The sequence below is a fragment of the Antechinus flavipes genome, chromosome 6 (assembly GCF_016432865.1).
Source record: "Antechinus flavipes isolate AdamAnt ecotype Samford, QLD, Australia chromosome 6, AdamAnt_v2, whole genome shotgun sequence".
Lineage (NCBI taxonomy): Eukaryota > Metazoa > Chordata > Mammalia > Dasyuromorphia > Dasyuridae > Antechinus > Antechinus flavipes.
The window spans coordinates 11,193,596-11,207,144 of NC_067403.1; the positions used below are offsets into that span (position 1 = coordinate 11,193,596).

A 13,549-nucleotide genomic window follows, 5' to 3' on the forward strand; every position below is an offset into this window, starting at 1 on the left:
AAGTAAGGTGCTAGTTCTACTTTCATGAAGTTTGCAACAAGTATTTTTGTATAAGTTTACTATTATTATAACTATTGATCACATACTAATTTTGTCAATAAAAACTTTGTCAATTCCCACCTCACAAAATGCTTTAGTGCGAATAGCTCAAGCGATACTGTGCTAATTAGATAGAAGATGAAATAGACTCGTGACTCAAAGCTCAGTTATGAAGCGGCAGGATCCGAACTTCAATTGGAAGCTTTCAACTCAAAGGTGGGTCAGGAAGTTTGAAATTCCAGTTGGATTTTGGAATCAGACGTATCCCATTAGGGACAAAAGAGGTGCAGAAGTAACCCTTAGATGATCTTGTTTTGATATGGGCGTGATCTCTGAATCATACGATTGTAGGATAATAGCTGGAAGGAACTTGGAAACTGTCAAATATGCCCCCTCATTATCTAGATGGAGGATTCGATGGGACTGCGGGAGGGCTTTTGTCTCGTTTTGTCTGGTCCCTGTTTTCCTAATTCCAACTAGAGCAGAGCAGTCTGACTTTCACTGTGTCCCCGGGACTGCCCCAAGGGCTGGACATACACAGTCCTGCCCTCAGGATACTTGGACACCGGTCCCCATAATCGGACCATGGATGTGGGTGCGCAGAGGGGCCTCCGAGGGGACGGGCCAAGGCCTCCTGGAAAACCGGGGTTTGAGCTTGGGACTGAGCAGGTGCATCAGCCCGGCCGCGCCCCCGTCAGATCCTCTCCGAACCCCCAGCTCCCCTAGAACGAGGGAATGTTTGGGGAACAAACCGAAACATGTCATGTAAACCCTTTCACGGGAATACGGAACCCTTGCGGCCTGAACTCTGGCCGGGCCTTCCCAGCGCAAGGCTGGGGTCGGTGACTGGAGCTCACTTAGACTTAAAACAATAGAGAAAGACCCGGGTGTCTCTTCCTGTCATCTCCCCTTCCGTCTCCTAAGCCTTGGTGATCGCCTTGGATGTCGGGCTAGGAAGGACAGACCGGACCGTAAGCCCTCTGAGGGCCAGGACGCTGTACGTCTTAGAGTGTTTTATCTAAACTTTGCACCCATCGGCGCACGGCCTGGGGGTTCTGTGTATTCTTACCTAATACTTACTTGTTACTTATTTAAGAGCTATTTGAATGAATGGACAAATGCTTCTGGGTGTGAAAACAAAAATACTGATTTTGGGGAACTTGTGGCTATCAAGTGGTAACACAGACATGTCGCAAAAATTTAGTCTGTATTGTAAGTATATGAGAAATGGTGGAACCTAATGAGCACATTTATGGAAGCTGGGAGAAATGGGGGGGGGGGGGGAAGAAGGTGTTTTTTTTTTTTTTTTTTTTCAGCACAAAATCAACCACATTATTTTTATTTTGTGAACAGATCTTCAAATGATCACTGTTAAGCTCTGTTATTTAAATGATAGCATAGTATGTATACGTGCACATATACACACACATATATGTTTTGCATATGTATAGTTCTCTGTGTACATACCCATCCACACACGTGTGTGTCTTCAGACTAAAAGTTTTTAATTAGAAAAAAGTTTGGGGAGTAAGCTGAGGGTTCTAAAATAATTTTTGGCCGTCCCAGTGTACCGAAATGCCTTGGGCTCGGGTAATTTTGGCTAAGTATGAGGAAAGATGAGTTATTTTGTATCATATTTCAGTACACAATTCCTTTGTCCTCTCTTCCTCTATAATGGATCCTAATATGCTGTGGTTTGTGAGGAAAGATATGGCAGAGAAATGGCTGGGGCCCCCATTTAAGAAGTATTTTCAAGTGTCAGCAGGACTCACGTAGGTTTCCCCCTCTCTCCCTCATTCCTGCTTCACCCAAACAAGACAATATCTTTGTTTAGGTAGGTGGGAGGGCATGAGACTATCCACAAAATGAGATCATTAGACCAGAACAAAGCATATATTGATTTCACTTGAAGATTAAAATGTGCTTTTTTAAAGGCTACCCTGCTTACTATAGGGAACTTTTTTTTAGGGGAATTAGGGAGAGGAAGAAACAGAAGAAAATGCCATAATAAGAAACTGAATACAAGTTGCAGTTCTGATAGTGCTGAGCAGAATCACAAGTGAAAATAATAAGGATGTTGGGTACTTGAGAAATGGTGGAACCTAATGAGCACATTTACGGATGCTGGGAGAAATGGGGGGGAAAAAGGAGCTTTTTTTTTTTTCAGCACAAAGTCAACCACATTATTTTTATTTTGTGAACAGATCTTCAAATTATCACTGTTAAGTTCTGTTATTAAAGTGATAATATAGAGTTTCTGTGATTTCTTTTAAGTTTTTCACAAGCTTTTTTAAAAAATCTATTTTGTTAGGTAAATAATTGTTGTGTCCTCTTTTGAACATCTTAAATTGAACTATTCATGTCATAGTAATAGGCACTATTTATATTTTGAAAATTGCTTTTGTATTATATGAATATGAAGTTTATATTTAAATATTCTTTCTAATTTAATCTTGTACATATTTATTATCCAGTTCAATTGGTATAGATAAAATTTTAATAAATTAATAGCTTAAATTAATAATCATTCATGGTAGTGCTGTCAGTTTAAAGACTTTTCCCTTTTCCTCAGGATAGTTTCTATTTGTTTTATTTTTATTTGAAAAACTAATTTTCTAAAAGTATCTCCAATGAGAAAGAGAAATGTTGGTACTTACTGTTATTTCTGGCTCTGTAACTCTGCCCATAATTGAGATGTACTTTCAGAAGTGAAAATCAATCTCAGCAGCATTGGTATATTCAATAAAAAATGCTGGAAAAAAAAAGAAAAAGAAGTTTAATTATTGGTTTCAGGCTCAAACTTTAGGTATTAACAATGGAAATATATATACTCATAAGGATTTTTACACTTCAAGAACAATTCTTTGATAATAAAAACAACAATTGAATTTGAATAAATCTAGTTTTCAGTTCATAAATTAAAGCAAAGAAGATGCTACTTAATAAAAAGACACATTGTTTGAAAATGAATAATCTTTAAAGTGAGGATGAAAAAGGGTTTGTATAGACTAAATCATGACATTAAAAAGAGAATCCAAATATATGTGATTTATGATTTTTTTCTGGTAATTTGAAACATGTGTGCTACTTGACATGCAATATAAATCACACAAACAAACCAGAAAACACATTTTATACACACACACACACACACACACACACACACAAGTAATTTAATATATATTATATGTAATGCAAACTGTTAATTGGCAGAAACCAGTTACACCAGCAATAATGTTCTTGCCTGACTATGATTATTTCTATGGATAAAAAAGAGTAAGATGAAGACTATTTACATTTATGTTCTATTAAACTTGCTTTTGTCCTTGAGTTTCAGTTACATCCCATAGTAATATGTAAAAGTAAGACCACCTGTTTTCCATTGGGTTTTCAGTTTGGGTAAATTCATAGCACACAAGTACTATATTAATATCAAAATTCTTTTGGAAATCTGGTATGAGTTAATATTAATAAGAAATTTCATTCAATAAAAGTGTTTTAATTGTATTCCAAGACGACAAAGCACAACAAACATTCTGGGCAGACTCAAATCTTTATGGTTTTTTAAGATAAATTTGTGAATAGGAGGAACCTGTTTATTCTCATTGAGGAACTGAAAGTAATGTTTCTAATTTTTTAAAGAAATTAATTGAATAATGATTCACATTTTAGCAGTATTTATTTCGTGGAACACAGTTTACATAGAGAACAAAAAGTTGTGCAATGCATTAATCTTTAATAGATGGAAATAAATTCCATATTCTAAACAAAATCTAAAAATATATGAATAGCATTTAAGGAACATGAACTGTTGACTTCTTTTGGAGAGTTTTAAGTAAAAATAAATGCTTTATATAAGTATTTCTTCTAGTAACTGCTGTCCAGTTTGTGTACTTAGCTGCTTTTTATAATAGTCTTTGGAAGTATTTTCATTTTCCCCTCAGTTTATATGACAGAAAATGTTATGCCAGAAAGTCCATCTTCCATTGATTTTCCCTCATTGAAAAGTGCTTGAAGTGAAAGTTGAATTTTACTGTGACTAGGCAGAGGATTACTTTTGTCAGCCTCAGTGCAAATGATCTATTCTCAAAGACAAGCTTTATACTTAGGGAATTACAGAGATATCAAGTCTATGCCACATGTAGGGTTCAAAAATGAAATTTTGTGTTTACAAAGACAATTGTACACATACTACACTGTATATTAGTAATTATGCAAATAGAGAAATCCATTTTTATAAGTTACTCAAATAATTCAAAGACATAAGATTTTAGTTTTCAGGATGAAGGGATAAGTTGTATATCATCTCACTCCCATGAAGAAGGGGAGAAAGCTTAAGTTCCTGGATGGAAAAACTTTGTAGCTATCAGATTAAGAAAGAGGAATATAAAATATATTCTTTTTTTAAAGCATTGTTCTATTACTTGGAAATCAAGAAATAATCAGTTTTTCTTTTAATTTACCTTCTAGCTTCCTTCTTCAACACCAGAGTATTCTTTTCCTCAAATTGACATTTTTAATGAGTTTAGCATCTATTTTCACAATTTGTTTTTCAGAATCATGGTAGGATCTTTTTATATATCATTCTGATTTTGTTTTGTTTTTGAAGCCTATTTTGAGTAAATCCTTATGTTGATTTCCTTCACATACATCTATTAGCAGGGACAAATTCTGGTACTTTAAGAATAACGAGATATCTACATTTTCCCGGAGAGCTGTTGCAAGATTTTTTATCCTCTAATCCAATTAACTTCAATTGCTTTAGGTTTTTTAAGTATGTCATCTCCAGTTTTTAATAAACAAGAGGATAGCTTTTGAGATAGAATACTATGCCTTATATAGGTATGGAAATCTATAGCCCTGCACATTTAGGTTTAAAAATTAATTTGAGGATTGTTCTATAAAATTTTAATTCAAAATCACAAATCTAGAATGGATCTTGTTATGGCAACATGATCTTCAGAAAATGGAAATATTATTTCCAGTAAGACTGCCACCAGATAACTTGGTTTAACCATTACTTGAAGCCATATTATTTTAGCTAAATTAGTTTTAATTTAAGGAAAGATAGTGTTCAGATTAAGGCAGTCTTTCAAATGACAAGATGAGGGTCCACCTAGGCCATTGCACCGAAAAGTTGACTCCTCTGAATTCTTGAAAACCCCATGACTAGTTGAGTCGATAAGTTAAAATGACAAGACCTGCGTAAATAACCTGTGTTCAAATCAGGCTTAGTCAAATTACTGTGGGATCAAATGATTATGACTCAATTATGTAAATGACAATTGACATCTGTGTTAAGGACTATCCTTTGAGTTATTCTAAAAGGTGCTGCCATCTATTGCTAGAGGAGAGTGGGAGCACCAAAAATTGTACTGATGAATGGAGAGGGAAGTTAAAGAACTCTCCAACTTCTTGTAAATTCAACATTATTTAAGCTAAGGAATGCTGTGGATTATTAGAACATTAGACATATTGCTATTCAAATAAAATTAGGCAAATTCATATTAAATATAGTCCAAATTAAAATATGCAATGTTAAGATTTTTCTTGCTCCCAAATTAGTGAAGATATTTTATTTAATTATATGTAGTTATTTTTAAAGATTAAGACAATGATACCCCAATTAAATGAAGAGGAAACGACTGTTAGAGACAGGTAAAATGTACTAGAGCCAACTGGAATACTACATCAGAATGGTTTTCAACATAGAAGTAATGAAGATTAATTCATGCATTTCAGCGAAATATACATGGAACTTCCAAGGAATGAAGATGTGGAAAGCACCATAATATTTCTCAGAGAGGATAGTTCTAAGCATTTATGACTTTATAGAAAGGTTGTTGACATTTGAATTACTTTAAACTTCTGTGTAGTTGATTAAATCACACAGCTTTAGGGGAGGGAGAGTTTTGTTTGATCTTCTAGAATGTCAATTTTTGTCTTTGTTTAGTATGGGTAAGTTCATTAAAATTTTCTGACTGGTTAACTGGTATTACCCATCAGTGTTTAAGGCTGTGAAGAGGATGGATTTTGGAGTACGGTTGACCTTTTCATTTCTGCTTCATCTAATCATTATCTTTTCACAAAACGGGTCAATTCTGTCAGTGAAAAAAGCTTACAGAGGAAAAAAAAAAGTTCTATTTGACTCATCCTTTTATACTTCCTGAAGTGGTAATAGGGCCAAGCTTATTTCAGAGGAGCCTGGGTTACAAAAATTTTCAGCTTCTTTAAATAGGGAGAAGAGGAAGAGGGAGAGAGAGAGAGGAAGAAAGAAGGAGGGAGGGAGAGATTGAAAGAGAGAATGTGCTAGACCTTTTAAAACTTCAGTTAATAGCCTTTTCTATACTATGATCATCCTTTCATAACTCTCTGGGCTAGAGAATTCTATGACTTCAGGGACATAAATACAAAGAGAAGGTCCAGAGCACAACACAAGAGCTTTCATAAGACAGAACCTTCAGAATATATCAATGGAAGATTGCATAAGGAAATTTTATTCTCTGATTTCTCGTGTTATCTTTTCATTTGGGAACTTCGATATTATTCTAGAGTGTCATGGTAAAACTCACCCTCTGGAGGTTCAGAACCAAACACGGCATCTACTAAGATTCATAATGTGTTTGCATTTTAGAAAGCTTTGCAAAGAGCTATGTGCCTGGCTTCCTTCACAATGTACATCAGATTAGACTCAGTTTGAGTAACTGGCCTAATAACTAAATAAACAATACTAAAAGTTTCTTTTTTTCTAACCTACTTTTGAGGATTATTTTATTCTAATTTGCTTTAATTATAATAACCTTAACATGTTTTACCCAATTCCCTGATTTGAATCTTATATTTACTTAAAATTTTTTCTTGTGAATCTTATTTTTAAAGCTTTTAAAAGTAAAATGAAGAATTTCATTTCGTAGAATTTCAGAATTCATAGTCATTTAAATTAACCCCATAAACATCATGGCAACAGCATGGACAAACAGTTATGTGGTTTCCCATCTGGACAGTATCAGGTGTCCATGCCCCTCGGAGCTAGTTCTACACTTATCTTTATATTGAATATGCTTCCTCATATTATTCCCAATTCTGTCCTTAGGGTTAGGATGAAAATACCAAATTCTCCTATAGACTGTCTGACTATGTGAATACAGCTGTCTAATCCCCAAATTCACCCCTTTTGGGGGTTTATAAAAAGCCACGTTTTTGAACAAAACATGCACCTTATACTTTCAACCTATCTGGAATGCTAGATAAAGTCTTTAAGCTGGAGGAAGGAAAATCCGAGTTCAAATTCTGTCTCAGACTAGATGTGTGACCCTGGACAAATCACTTAACTTTTCTTCCCTTCAATTTCTTCATCTGTAAAAAATGGAATGATATGGCTAATGTGAAAATGTCATGCATGACTTCACATATATAATGGGTATCATATTGCTTGCCTTCTCACTGGGTGGGAGAAAGGCTAGAGGAAAGGAGAGAATTTGGAGTTCATGATTTTAAAATGAATATAAAAAAATAAAAGGGGAAAGGGATGATATCAGCATCTACTTTACCTGACTATTGTGAAAATCGAAGAAAATAATATATGAAAAGTGCTTCACAAACCTTAAAATCCTTTATAAGTTCTATCATTAGAAGCTTTTGTTTTATTTCTTCTAGTCCTCCTTGCTTTCTTTTTTCTTTTCTGAATTGTCTGTTCATTATTTGCACCAAATTATGTATACAATTAAAATATAGATCCCTTTGAACTCTAAAAAGATTGTGTCCTTTTATCTTGATTTTCAAGGAAGATATATAGTATCTCTTTCTAGTATTTGACAAAATCAGTCAGTCTTATTATTAACTCGCTTATATTGTACAGATGTTTGCATTAATGTGTACATGTTAGCAGATAAGCTCAACAGAACAGAACGGGTGTTTTTGGACCAACTATAATATATTTTACTCAATTACCTTGTCAGACCCTTGTATGAAATAAGTGTTAGAGAAATGGTTGTTGATGAAAAATGTCATCACGTTCATACATGGAAAAATTTCACATCCAGGTACTTGTAACCCCAAGTTGTACCTTTCAACCAGTGTATCTGCCTCTGACCTGCTCTTCCCATGGGTTCTCGTGCCTATTAGGGATTTTATATGTAAAATTCCTTTGGCAGCTTGTGGAGATCTAGAGCCAAATGTTCTGCAATATAAAGAAGTGATTTTACTTCCTCTCTCTCTCGTCAAGCCCAAGAACCTGCTGCTTTGTTACTAGCCTTATCTAGATTCCTTTTACCTTAAGAATCTGTAAAAGTTTAACATTTTCTTTAATTTTGTATTCAATTTCTAGGAAACTAACTTAATAGGACGTGGCAATTAATGAAATGACTTATTTGAGACCTTTGGATGGAAAAGATTTAAGAAATTAAAGTAATTTTTTTTTTTTTTGCTTCTAAATTGTATTTTCATATCATCATTCCCTTAAGCCTTTCCCTCTTCAGTTCATCTGCTCAGTTCCCAAAGTACTTTTCCTAATTCTAAAGTCTGGCTATGTCACTTCATCCCTTTCTCAGTAAAGTCCAATGGGCTCCTGTTACTTTGAGGATCAAGTACAGAATCCTCCATTGGCGATGAAACAGTTTCCAACGTGACCCTTTCCTACCATCACAGACTTTCCTTTGCTCCCTGTGCTTCTCCAGAATAGTTAGGTAGATGACCTTGTAGAGAAAAGTCTGGTCCCTGAGTCAGAAAGGCTAGAATTCAAATGTGGCTCCAGTCTCTTACTGTCTTTGTGACCTTGGACAAATCATTTAAACTCTTTCTGCTCAGTTTTTTCAGCTGTAAAATAGGAATAATAATAATGATGATGATATCTCTCTCATGGGGTGGTTGTAATCAAAGGAAACAATATTTGTAAAGTTCCTTAGACAACATTGGGCATATAGTAGGAGGTTCATAAATACTTGTTCTTTGCCCTTACTTTCCATTGACATCAGTGTCCTTGCCGTTTCTTCCATGTGGCTCCCCACCCCCAGTTTGGTGCCTTTTTTAGTGGCAGTTGGAAATCTTGGCTCTTTTCCTCCCTTCCTTTTGCTCCCCAGTTTCCCTGTCTCCTTTGAAGGCTCAGCTGAGCACCCACGACTCACAGGAGTCCCGTCAGATGCCCCCGGCCTACGCCCTGCTCTGTGTGCCTCCGTTACTATCTTCTCTCTCTCCGTGGATGTTTTATAGTTGTAGTTGTTTGCCCGTGGCCTCTCTATCAGAACGTGAGTTCCTTGAGGGGAGATGCTGTGCCTTTTCCTTCCTCCCCAGCACTTTGCACGGTGTCTGGCCGATAGAAAGTGTTTTAAACGCTTGCTGACTGCCAAAAGGCCTCCTCCATATTTCCAATATTTCTTCTTTTCAATAGGAACATATAAAAGGTCTCAGCTTGAATTTTTCCCATGGGATTGTTATTAGATTGATTACAATTGGTTAAAAATTCAATAAAAATAAGTTTTTAAATCCCCTTCCAAATTTTGTGTTTCGGTTCCATGGAATGCCTCTTCTGCTGCCTTGTTCTGTGGAGATGATTCTTGGCTCCTGAAGCAGGAGTTATGGCGGTTTTCATCAAATTAGAAATACTTTCTGCATTATCCCAGCCCCAGAATGTGTCTCCCATCCAAGTACTAGCTTAGCTAAATATAGAGCTTCGAGCTCATTTAGACAGTTTTCCAGTCGTGGTGACCTCTTAGATAAAAAGGCAAAATGGCCCTCGGTCTTTTATGACCAACGAGCAGATGCACACTGCTGGGGGAACTAATTGACATCAGACGAATGAAACAACGGGAAGAAAAATGCAGCTAAATGGGAGGGCTGCGTGGTTTCTCCTCAGAGAAAAATGTAGAGAAGTTGGCAGACTTGGTTTCCTCACGCATCGGAAGGCGACCAAAAGAAACACCATGTTGCAGCCCTTATAATACAGAAGCAAGCTGACAGCAAGGAGGAGGATTGCAGCTTTTATGCTACCATGTGTGGTAGAGGAAGAAGTGGAGAAATCCTGCGTGGATCACAGAAATCTCCGAACCCCTCGGCACTTATTGATGACATTTGTGACTTCAGTGGGAAGGAGGGCACAAGGGATAAAACTGGAGAACATATCGAGGACTACAAATTATCAGTGATGAGAACAAAAATGGGAACATTTTGAGAGGTTGTGGGAAGACAGGAACTGATAATAGAACTAAAATGCCTTGTCTTTGGTGATGATTTGGAATTTTGAAATACAAATGATTAAACTGTCCATCCTTTTTGACCTAGCTATCAATCTAACCCGTTTGTTCCAAGGAGGTCAGAGAGAGACGTAAAATTTTACTCATACACACATTTATACTATCACATTTGTAGCAGCAAAGACCTGAGATTGGGATAATGAATGCCCATTATTGCTGAAAAAAATAATGGTATATTAATGTACCGGCATATTATGTACAGAAAGAAATGGGAGAGTCAAAGTAACGTGAGTAGATGTATGTGAACTGAGACAGTGCAGTAAGCAAAATCAAATGGGAAATTAACTCCAACAATGTGAAGAAAATAGAAGTAAAAGACAGTTCCTGAGTTACTGAAAAATGCCTCTTGATATGGGTAACAAGATAATGAAGCATAACTCTCAAACTGTGTCCATCTTGAATTGGCTTCTAAGAGACAATTGTTAATTATGAGTATTTATTACCTTGGAAATGTGCAAATACTACAAATCAGGGTTTGGTTTATTGTTTTGCTGATTATTGAAACTTAAGAAAGTATTAAAAATGCAGATTAAACTAAAACCGTGTCATGCATACATTTTTCTCCCAGAAAGGAGTTTGTTAAACTATATATACTAGCATATCAGTGACTCCTTCCTGAATCTGATGTTGAATAAATTATCAGATGGGGTGAATACTTTCTTCAAAAAGCAAGTTAGTAGGTACTAGCAGTGGTGAACACTAAATAACAACCCCCAAAATGAAACTGATGGTTATCTTATCAGGAAACACATTAAATATAAAGATAGTAAAGCTAGTGACTGATATTTTTCCCACTTGGAGAAATCTGAAAAATGTGATTCAGTTTCCAAAGTGAGATGTCCAAATGTGCCACAAAATCATCTCATCTGGCAAAAACTTGATTTTTTTTTCCAAGTAGAAACATAGTCACCCAGATGGCTTGCTGAATAGAATTTTAGTTTAGAAATCAAGCCATCACATAACCTCTGGATTAGGAAATGGCCAACATGGACAGTATAGTGTATTGTGGTCCATTGCATCATGAAGAGTCAAACAGGATGAACAGCAATAGAGAAATGTAGCAACTGGGAAGCTCACAGCAAAGAACTCTTCTTCCAACGTAAATTAGAACTTTCTCCTGAAATATTTTAGACCAATTATTTATAGTGAAAGCCATATATGTGCACATGTATACATATATACATAAACATTCATACATACAAGTATATGTGTACATACACACACATATATATGAATGTATATTTGGGAAAAAAAACCACTTATTTGGACAGAAAATATGAATAGTGGATCCATGTAATCTTAAGCAAATTAAGGAACCACTTGGGCACCAGCATCATTTGAATTATTCTTTTTAAAATTTATGTTTCTATACAATTTATATTGGAGGCAATTTTAAAATTCCTCAGGTGTCTGTCGATTTCCCAAAATTTTTTTTCCCTCAAAAAAAGATTTGAAGATTCCAAAAGAATGGATGATCTATATGGTATTAAAAAAGACATTGACATCCACTTCTTAATTTTTAGAAAAATATTATGTGCCTCCTTTTAGATTTTATAGGATAAAAATGTAAAAGAACCCTCTATTTCTACCAAGGATATGGCAGATGAAAATCTAAGAAGGGAATATGTAAATTTATAGAGATGGTTTTCCACAGAGAAGTACATCTTTACAGGCATATATAAACTTCCTCTTATTTTAAACTTTTTTCTTAATTCTATTTCCTTACCTTATAGGGACTTGGTGCTCTTGGTCTCTTAATAGTGTTTCCTCTCCCATCCCCCAATTAAATGGAAAGATAATGTTTAGCATTTATTTTTACAAGATTTTGAGTTTTAATTTTTCTACCCTCCCTTCCCCTCCTCCTAATACTGTAGGTAATTTGATCTCGGTTATACATATGCTATCATGTAAAACATATTTCTGTATTAGTAATAGTTGTGAAAGAAAATAAAAAATATGAAAAAGAATAAAGTGGAAAAATATGCTGTAGTCTGAATTCAGAGCCCATCTGGATGTGGATAATAGTTTCCTTCATGAATCCTTTGTACTGGTTTTGGGTCATTGTGTTGTTGAGAAGTGCTGAGCCATCCATAGTTTATAATTGTGTAACACCGCTGATATTGCGTATAGTGCTTTCCTGGTTCAACTCAATTCACTTTTCATCAGTTTGCCTTTCCAGATTTTTCTGAAATCTTCCTGTTCATCATTTCTTGTTGCACAATAGTATTCTATTATATTAATATACTACCCACTAGTTCATCCATTCCCCAATTGAAAGGTATTTCTCCAAACTCCAATATTTTGCCATCATGAAAAGGATTGCTATTAATATTTTTGCACATCTAGGTCCTTTTCCTTTTTTATGATCTCTTTGGAATATAGAGTTAATATAGAGGTATTACAAGATTACAAAAGGGTATGCAGAGTTTGGTTGCCCTTTGGGCATAGCTCTAAATTGCTCTCCAGAAAGTGTGTACGAATATCCCAATTTTCCCATATACTCTTCATTGTTTATCATTTTCTCTCTCTTTTTTGGTCATATTCACCATTCTGAGAAGTGGTACCTCAGAGTTGATTTACTAGGCATTTCTCTAATTAAAAGTGATTTAGAGCACTTCTTTACTTGCTTACGGATAGCTTTGATTTCTTTATCTGAAAACTGCCTGTTCATATCCTATGACCATTTATCAATTGGGAAATGGCTTGTATTTCTCTATATACTTAAGAAATGAAGCCTTTATTAGAGTCATGTGTTGCAAAGATTATTTCCCAGCTTTCTCCTTTCCTTATAATCTTGGTTGCATTGGTTTTGTTCATGAAAAAGTTTTAATTTAACAATCAAAATTCCCAGAAGACAATCTATATGTCTTCTTTGGTCATAAACTCTTTCCTTCTCCATAGATCTGACAGGTAGACTACTCCTTCCTCTTCAAATTTTCTTTTGGTATCACCCTTTGTGTAGTATTATTGACATTACTTCATTAGTTGTGGTACTTTTCAGCAAGACATGATTTCTTTCCTTATCTCTTTTAATTAGTTCTACTTTTGCTTTTATTTTGTCTACGATCTGGACAGCTCTTGTTTTGGTGTGTGTGTGTGTGTGTGTGTGTGTGTGTGTGTGTGTGTGTGTGTGTGTTTACTTCAACTGAAACCATAATAATTCTGTTTCAGCCATTTGTATTTACTCTGTGGGACTTTCTCTATTTTGTGTAAATAGAACAATATATTGTAGGATTCCATTTTTTGCTCCATTCTGCTACCTG

The 13,549-nt window shown here is 35.3% G+C and overlaps 1 protein-coding gene across 2 annotated transcripts in view; it reads left to right on the forward strand.

Annotated features, from left to right (window-relative positions):
* The window catches only part of SLIT2 (slit guidance ligand 2), a 335,837-nt gene that overhangs the window by 102,389 nt on the left and 219,899 nt on the right, over positions 1-13,549 (forward strand). The gene's annotated exons all lie outside the window — the stretch shown is intronic.